Consider the following 9,851-nt stretch of genomic DNA (forward strand, 5'->3'; position numbering starts at 1 on the left):
GGTGGAGGATTACATCGGTGACAGCATCCAAGTAGGCATGTCAGACAGTCCATACCTGTACTGGCAGGAAAAAGAGGCAATTTGGAGGCCCCTGTACAAACTGGCTCTATTTTACCTGAGTTGCCCCCCCTCCAGTGTGTACTCCGAAAGAGTGTTTAGTGCAGCCGGGAACCTTGTCAGCGAAAGGCGTAGGAGGTTGCTTCCACAGAATGTGGAGAAGATGATGTTCATCAAAATGAATTATCAGCTCTTCCAGGGAGACCAGCCTCCAGAAGGTACAGAGGGACCTGTGGTGGTGGATTCAAGTGGGGACGAGTTAATACTTTGTGAGGATGAGGATGAACACACTGAAGAGGGTGAGGAATCGGTGGATGAGGAGGATGAGGATGACATCTTGCCTCCGTAGAGCCAGTTTGTGCAGGGACACATTAATTGCCAGCTTGTTTTGTGGGGGCCCAAACGAACCAATCATTTCAGCCACAGTTGTGTGGCAGACCCTGGCGCTGAAATGATTGATTTGTTAAAGTGTGCATGTCCTGTTTATACAACATAAGGGTGGGTGGGAGGGCCCAAGGACAATTCCATCTTGCACTTCTTTTTTTTCTTTGCATTATGTACAGTTTGGGGCCTAGTTTTTCTAACTGCCATCCTGTCTGCCACTGCAGTGTCACTCCTAGATGGGTCACGTGTTTGTGCCGCCCACTCGTGTCGCTTAGCATAGTCATCCAGCTACCTCGGTGCAACCTTTTGGACATAAAAACACTATTGTGAGGTGTGAGGTGTTCAGAATAGACTGGAAATGAGTGGAAATTAAGGTTATTGAGGTTAATAATAGCATAGGAGCAGAAAAACCTACAAATTCTGTGATTTTAGCTGTTTTTATGCTTTTTTTCAAAAAAATACAGATCCAAAACACAAAACCCAGAACCCAAAACACGGAAGGGTGGTTTTGGCAAAACCAATCCAGATCCAAAACACGAAGAAAGATCCAGATCCAAATCCAAAACACAAAACACGAAAAGTGGCCGGTGCACACCCCTAATATATATATATACATAATTTGTTATAATGTGTATATATAGTAGATTTAGTAGACAACGATGCAGTGCTGACCACTGACCGAGTAAATAGTATTTGCTGCCATACCATCATGCGTATGCCCAATCTCGTCTGATCTTGGAAGCTAAACATGGTTGGGCCCGGTTAGTTCTAAGTAGGGTCACCACTTAAGAATACCGGGTGCTGCAAATACTTGAAAGGTTTATACGGGTAGCATTGACCGAGAGTGAATTGTACCTAACCTACTTGTTGGATGAATGAAGCATATGGCACATGAACAAGAAGCTGTCTTAGGGATTTATGGTGTACAACTATACCTTCTCATTAAGTTTGGTTACAAGCTTAGTGTAGTTGGGCCTGATCACTACCAAGTTGGGCAACTTCTTGGGAATTCCAGGTGTTGTTAAACCCATATATCCCTGAAAGAAAAAGATGATGAACATCTAGGAAGTATTCCCAGCGATTGAAAAGCAGCCCGATCTTAGTACCTCCCTTAAAACAAGGAATCATCTTTTGGAATCTGCTGGACTTGTTATCAAAATATAAGGAATTTTTATCAAGTTAAAGGACACTAATGAAATTGATCTTAAATATACTTAGGAAGACAAGGACAATTAATATCTTAAAAGAACTATTTTCCTTGCCTTAATTATGTTCTAAATAAGGAATCCTTTTTAAAAGAATACATTATATTTTTAAAAAATTTTGCATGGTAGATCTATTTAGTTAGGGGGTGACCTATGGTGTATATAGAGGGATCTGTTGCTCTACTATTTTTCATCAGTGAGCTTGAAATAGGAAATGTAAATTTTTTTTTTATTTTTGCATATGATTCTAACATTTATTTTCTTTTTTGAGCTGTAGAAAGCATGGTATTTTTAAAGATGTGTATTTAGTGTATGGGCAAAAGCCAAATCCACTACACGTCTATAAGGGCGGAAGCATCACTATGGTAACCAGAAATCTGAATGAATCGAGCTATGATGGCGGATATCTATTCCAGGTGTAGCGCTAAGTCAGGGCGGAAGTAATGGCTTTGAACATTCCGGACACAGCGCCTAGCCAGGGCGGAAGTGATGTGATACACGTGACGCGGCCGGATGCAAACGTACAGTCAGAGCGGAAGCAACATGACGCAGCCAGGTGTTAATATATGATTGAGATGCACGAAAGTGACATCACTCCGGGACGACCTTGATTTTTTCAGGATTTCTTCACAAAGGCGGTGGAAAGGATGTGACGTACGGGAGTAGGGCGGAAGTAATCAAAGAAGGGCGGAAATGACATTTTGTTCAAATGGACCCAGCCCTACATCTAAGTTATAAATAGAGTTACTTTTAACTTTGTATATAAATAGGATGTTGTTTTATTGAGATCAACAACCCATAAGCTATCTTATTAAAGTTTTTTGGTAACATATGAACTCCTGAGCACAGGAAGTGATGCGGACCCATGACCCCCTCTTGAACTCTCAGTGGGGTATAAATAACAATCTACCTCACTAACACACTATCCCCTTGATGAAGTCTAGAGACGAAACGCTTTGGGAGTGTCTGACCTATGCCTCATGAACTCTGAAAACAGTCTCTCTCGTTGTATCAGATAAGCTGCTATATTTATTCCTTATTTATTTTGTTTAAAATCAATTTTTTATCTCCATGTGTTTACTATTGTATGAAATGCCTCTTGATTTTATATTTATATTTTTATTTATATATGTATGAAATGCCTCTGCATTTTATACTTTCTTGTTTATTTATGTGTGATTAAGGGTAACCTTTTTTATCTTTGATGTCCCTTACTCTGTGTCTATAATAAATCTGTTATTAATTTTATCACTATATTTATTCAAACTATTTATTCACATTTACACAATTTTTTAGCAAAATAGTCGCTCTAATATCAACTCCCCCCTTGTCTACATTGTTTTTAAAATACTAGCACAAGTATTTTTTATGTTGATTCAGAGCTGACGGCTTAATATTTTAGGTTTTGTTTGCTATATGTACACTATATGCTCACTATATACTGTGTTACTTCACATTGAAAGAGTATTGGCGCCACACCCATCTACTTCTCTATATTGTTTCTTGTTGTGTTAATTGGGTTAGTAGCAGCCGATACCTGTTATAACAATGTTTAGAAACAGAGATCATGTAAACAAGAGAAGTGATTTATGTCAGAAAGTATTTAATGAAAATGACCCCCCCCCCACAAAACTATTCCAACAGAAAACATGGATAATATGTTTTGGGATATGGAAAAATTGCTAATAAAAGAAGTAAATGCATGGTGGGATATTAGGGGGTTAGAACATTATATATCTGTAAATAGAATTCCTAGAGGCTTGAGGCTCATTAAAAATCCCACCTTTGGACTTGATAACCCTGATTTCATGAAAAATTGGGACACTATTTTGCACAAATGTTCTCTGGAATTGATTAAATTAATTGTAGAAGAGAAAAAGGTGGCACTCTCCAATTTGGAGAAAGAAATTAACAAAATGGAACCTCTGATGGAGGAACTTAAATAAAAAGAAAAAGATGAATATAAAGAAAATGAAAAAGTTTTACTGAGGAAGTTAGAGAGAGTTGAAGAGTCTGTCATTAAGAATAAGGAGAAAAAATTCATCAGAGATAAAAAAGACTATGAATGTGATAAAGTTAAAAATTGGAGTAGATTTCAGAAACAGGAGAGGATCCCCAACAGATTTGAACCTGGTGGCGGATCCAACTGGAAGACTACACATAAGAGAAGACATAGCTTCAGGAGTCATCAAGAACACACTTCAATACCTGGAACATCAAATTTACAATCTAGAAATAGGTTCACCGCACTACAACATTTGGACTCAATCAGTGATAACGAGCTTTTTTTATCACCAGCCCAAGATCACGTAAACAGCAGAAACCCGTTATTCAGAGAAATTACAAAGACAGCCTCCCCCTTAAAAAGAAGGTTCAGAGACGAAGAGGCAAGCGGGGCGGCAGGAGGAAGAAATGTAAAAAGGAGAAACTTACACTAGATCCTAAGACCAAAGGTATTTTTAATTTATCCCAGCATGTACTGACTGAACCGGAAATCACATTACTAAGTAAAGGATTGAATTTTGCCCCAACAAGAATAATTAATAGATTTGATACATTTATTGATCTAAATAAATTCGTAAGAAATCTTACGCTTAAAAGACATTTTTTAAGGAAGGAATCAGCACCCATAAGAAACTATAATGAATCTATCTCAAAATTGGGCCTTAAGGGTAAATCTACATACTACCCGTTAGATTCAAAGGGGAACCACATAAGTGTTTCTTACGAAATGGTTAATAAAGACCTGTGTGAGCAAGAGGTTAACCATATAAAAAAACAGAATTTAAATAACAGAGAAAAAGAAGCCCTGAAGAACCTAAAGGAAAATCGAGAGATAGTTCTTAAACCGGCTGACAAAGGGGGGGGTTTGGTGATCATGGACTATGCTTACTATTTAAGAGAAGCCTATAGGCTACTCGAAGATGTAAACTCTTATGAAAAATTATATAAAAATCCAGCAGAAGAATACATTGAGGAATTAAGAACCATCTTATTACATGGTCTGCATAGGAATATTTTAACAAAAGAAGAATTTCAATTTTTAATGAAATCAAACCCCACAACCCCAATATTTTACTTCCTACCTAAGATCCACAAATCACTCACAGAACCTCCGGGCAGGCCGATTATAGCAGGTATTGATTCACTCACCTCTAACCTCTCCAAATATGTAGACATTTTTCTCCAAAAATATGTTATAAATTTGGACTCATATTTAAAGGATACTACAAGTATACTACAACAAATTGGAGATATACAATGGAAACAAACATACAACTGGGTCACAATTGATGCCCAATCCTTGTACACATGTATTGAGCACTCTAAAGGAATCAACGCAGCAAGAACTTTTTTGGAGATGGATGAGGAAGTGGAGGCTGCCCATAAAGAGTTTTTATGTGATATTATGTCTTTTATTCTTAATCATAATTATTTTAAATTTTTAGATCAATTTTACCGCCAAGTTTGTGGAACAGCTATGGGTACAACTTTTGCCCCAAGTTTTGCAAATCTATTCATGGGCTGTTGGGAGATGAATTATATATATATAAAAACAATCCATTTAAAGACAATATTATCTTCTATAAAAGATACGTTGCTGATATTTTAATTATTTGGGAAGGTTCAGAGGAGAATTTTAAGCAATTTTTAATACATATTTTAAACAATAATATGAATCTTAAATTTACGTCCAATTTCAATAACTCTAGCATTGAGTTTTTAGATCTGATTCTATCATCAAGTGAAAATAAAATTTGCACTAAGAATTTTATAAAAGGTGTAGACGACAACAGTTACCTGCATTTCAAAAGTTGTCACCTGGATAAGTGGAAGAAAAATATCCCTTATTCCCAATTTTACAGGATAAAACGCAACTGTAGCGATATAAAGACATGTGATGAACAACTCGAGGTTTATGCAAACAGATTCAAGGAAAAAGAATACCCTGAAGAGATCCTCTCAAAAGCAATGAAGAAAACTAGAACTTTAGAAAGAAGTGATTTATTGAAATATAAAACAGAAAGGATCCAGAAAAAAGATATGATACCCTTCATCACTACATACAATGGCCATGAGAATCAGATCAGTAAATCTTTTAATAGAAATTGGAATATTCTTTTAATGGATCCAGTACTAAATCAAATTCTGCCTCCCAAACCACAAATTATTTATAGAAAGTCGAAGAATCTGAAAGATTTGTTGTCACCAAGCATGCTAAGGGATAAAGATGGAGCACATAAAACAACATTGAACTCTCTAAAATGCAATGGAAGCTATAAATGCGGCCATTGCAATATCTGCAAATTTCTTCACCCCACAAGAAAAACCTTCACTAACTCGGATGGTTCCAAAGAATACACGATAAAGGATTTTATGAATTGCAATTCCACGTCAGTTATTTATTTGTTGGAATGTACATGTGGACTCAAATACATAGGAAAAACAAAGAGACCTTTAAAGATTAGAATCCAAGAACACATTCGGAATATAAAAAATAAAGTAGAGGGGCACGCAGTCTCTAAGCACTTTTTGAATCACCACAACTCCAACCCGGAAGATATTACCTTTAAAGCAATCGAACATGTGAGATTGGGAGAAAGAGGAGGAGACCTGGGCAATCTTTTATCAAGAAGAGAGATGTTCTGGCTGTTTGAACAGGGCACATTGACACCGAAAGGATTTAACGAGTATTACGAGATTACTCCGTTCCTTTGAGGTTGCAAGTTCACATCTACTATTTCATCTCCTAGGTGCTTCCAGGTTCTTCTGGTTGTACATTGAGAGGTCTGATTAGTATCCATAAGGGTGACTTTGTGGAGAAGACCAGATTTAGTAGACAATGATGCAGTGCTGACCACTGACCGAGTAAATAGTATTTGCTGCCATACCATCATGCGTATGCCCAATCTCGTCTGATCTTGGAAGCTAAACATGGTTGGGCCCGGTTAGTACTAAGTAGGGTCACCACTTAAGAATACCGGGTGCTGCAAATACTTGAAAGGTTTATATGGGTAGCATTGACCGAGAGTGAATTGTACCTAACCTACTTGTTGGATGAATGAAGCATATGGCACATGAACAAGAAGCTGTCTTAGGGATTTATGGTGTACAACTATACCTTCTCATTAAGTTTGGTTACAAGCTTAGTGTAGTTGGGCCTGATCACTACCAAGTTGGGCAACTTCTTGGGAATTCCAGGTGTTGTTAAACCCATATATCCCTGAAAGAAAAAGATGATGAACATCTAGGAAGTATTCCCAGCGATTGAAAAGCAGCCCGATCTTAGTACCTCCCATAAAACAAGGAATCATCTTTTGGAATCTGCTGGACTTGTTATCAAAATATAAGGAATTTTTATCAAGTTAAAGGACACTAATGAAATTGATCTTAAATATACTTAGGAAGACAAGGACAATTAATATCTTAAAAGAACTATTTTCCTTGCCTTAATTATGTTCTAAATAAGGAATCCTTTTTAAAAGAATACATTATATTTTTAAAAAATTTTGCATGGTAGATCTATTTAGTTAGGGGGTGACCTATGGTGTATATAGAGGGATCTGTTGCTCTACTATTTTTCATCAGTGAGCTTGAAATAGGAAATGTAAATTTTTTTTTTATTTTTGCATATGATTCTAACATTTATTTTCTTTTTTGAGCTGTAGAAAGCATGGTACGTTTAAAGATGTGTATTTAGTGTATGGGCAAAAGCCAAATCCACTACACGTCTATAAGGGCGGAAGCATCACTATGGTAACCAGAAATCTGAATGAATCGAGCTATGATGGCGGATATCTATTCCAGGTGTAGCGCTAAGTCAGGGCGGAAGTAATGGCTTTGAACATTCCGGACACAGCGCCTAGCCAGGGTGGAAGTGATGTGATACACATGACGCGGTCGGATGCAAACGTACAGTCAGAGCGGAAGCAACATGATGCAGCCAGGTGTTAATATATGATTGAGATGCACGAAAGTGACATCACTCCGGGACGACCTTGATTTTTTCAGGATTTCTTCACAAAGGCGGTGGAAAGGATGTGACGTACGGGAGTAGGGCGGAAGTAATCAAAGAAGGGCGGAAATGACATTTTGTTCAGACGGACCCAGCCCTACATCTAAGTTATAAATAGAGTTACTTTTAACTTTGTATATAAATAGGATGTTGTTTTATTGAGATTAACAACCCATAAGCTATCTTATTAAAGTTTTTTGCTAACATATGAACTCCTGAGCACAGGAAGTGATGCGGACCCATGACCCCCTCTTGAACTCTCAGTGGGGTATAAATAACAGTCTACCTCACTAACACACTATCCCCTTGATGAAGTCTAGAGACGAAACGCGTTGGGAGTGTCTGACCTATGCCTCATGAACTCTGAAAACAGTCTCTCTCGTTGTATCAGATAAGCTGCTATATTTATTCCTTATTTATTTCGTTTAAAATCAATTTTTTATCTCCATCTGTTTACTATTGTATGAAATGCCTCTTGATTTTATATTTATATGTTTATTTATATATGTATGAAATGCCTCTGCATTTTATACTTTCTTGTTTATTTATGTGTGATTAAGGGTAACCTTTTTTTATCTTTTAGGTCCCTTACTCTGTGTCTATAATAAATCTGTTATTAATTTTATCACTATATTTATTCAAACTATTTATTCACATTTACACAATTTTTTAGCAAAATAGTCGCTCTAATATCAACTCCCCCCTTGTCTACATTGTTTTTAAAATACTAGCACAAGTATTTTTTATGTTGATTCAGAGCTGACGACTTAATATTTTAGGCTTTGTTTGCTATATGTACACTATATGCTCACTATATACTGTGTTACTTCACATTGAAAGAGTATTGGCGCCACACCCATCTAATTCTCTCTCTCTCTCTCTCTCTCTCTCTATATATATATATTACAAAGCAAGGGGTGTAAATACATACATTTTATTTTGCATGTTGGGTAAATACTGGCTGCTTTTACATGCAGCCCACAAATGCTTGACAGCTTTATTATTACTCTACAATTTAGGTGTCAGTTTGGACACCTCACTCTCAAATCTAAATCTCTCTGCACATTTTAAATCTGCCCCACCTGCAGTACAACATGGTTTCACCAAGATGACCAGTTGAGATAAATATCTCTCTCTATTCCCAACTCTTAATTAGGCCCTTAGTCCCAACCCCTGGTGGCCTGCTAAGCCTCACCCCCATCCCCGATTGTCCTGCCACCATCCATTCCCCACAGCAGAGAAGTCCATCGATGGTGAAAACTATCATTGGTTTTAAGCCATGGTTTTATACATTATTATTAAACCCTGATGGCACCACCGATGTTTAACCCACTGATGGCCATCATTACCTTTCCTTCATCTCCGCTAAACCCATCTCCTCCTCCTCCTCCTCTTCCTCCCTCCTCCTCCTCCCACCACTTTGTGGGCTAGTAGTCTTCCACCCTTCAGCACTTAAGACCATGCACTAATGAGAGACTGTCACACAGAATTTATCGGGTATTAATTGTATGTATGTGACTCTATTAATATAATGTGTGTTTTGTTGGGTATTAATGCAGTGTGTGTGTGTTTGAGGTTATTATTGTAATGTGTGTGGAGGATGTAATTAATATAATGTGGAAGTGATTAATGTAATGCCCGGTGCACACCGCTTTGAAGTCCGACCGGGACCCCAACCACTCCATTAGGCATACCAGATCAATTGCCACCCCTCTGTGAATTTTTCATACAAATTTATCCAGTGGAAGGCACAGAACAGGTTCCCTGGGTCAAAGTTCTGCCCAGCATACACCAACCGGAGGTCTGACTGGGACCTCAAATCCCTAGTATGTCTTCAGGAATTAAATGTTACCACACTGTGAAGTTATCATCCTAATCCATCCAGTGGAAGGCTCAGAACAGGCTCCCCAGGTCAAAGTTCTGCCCGGAGCACACCAACAGGAGCTCTGACTGGGATCCTAACCCCCCTAAAACCTGGCCAGGATCCAACTGGACCACCTTGCATTGGTTTCATCCCAATCGATGCAGGGGTGTATCTTCAAGTTATTAAGCTTTATTATGTGATGTCATCAAATTCCATTCAGTGGAAGGCCCAGAACAGGCTCCCTGGGTCAAAGTTCTGCCCGGCACACTCCGCCGTGAGGTCTTTCCGGGACTCCAACCACTCCATTAGGCATCCCAGACCAATT

General features: G+C 38.1%; 2 pseudogenes; both read left to right on the forward strand.

The window, feature by feature from the left end:
* Window positions 1-1,132: 1,132 nt before the first annotated feature.
* LOC148540766 (5S ribosomal RNA) lies at window positions 1,133-1,251 on the forward strand (annotated as a pseudogene).
* Window positions 1,252-6,524: 5,273 nt separating this feature from the next.
* Window positions 6,525-6,643, forward strand: LOC148540767 (5S ribosomal RNA; annotated as a pseudogene).
* The last annotated feature ends 3,208 nt before the right edge of the window (window positions 6,644-9,851 follow it).

Source organism: Taudactylus pleione, unplaced genomic scaffold, assembly GCF_031769625.1.
Source record: "Taudactylus pleione unplaced genomic scaffold, aTauple2 ptg000017l, whole genome shotgun sequence".
NCBI lineage: Eukaryota > Metazoa > Chordata > Amphibia > Anura > Myobatrachidae > Taudactylus > Taudactylus pleione.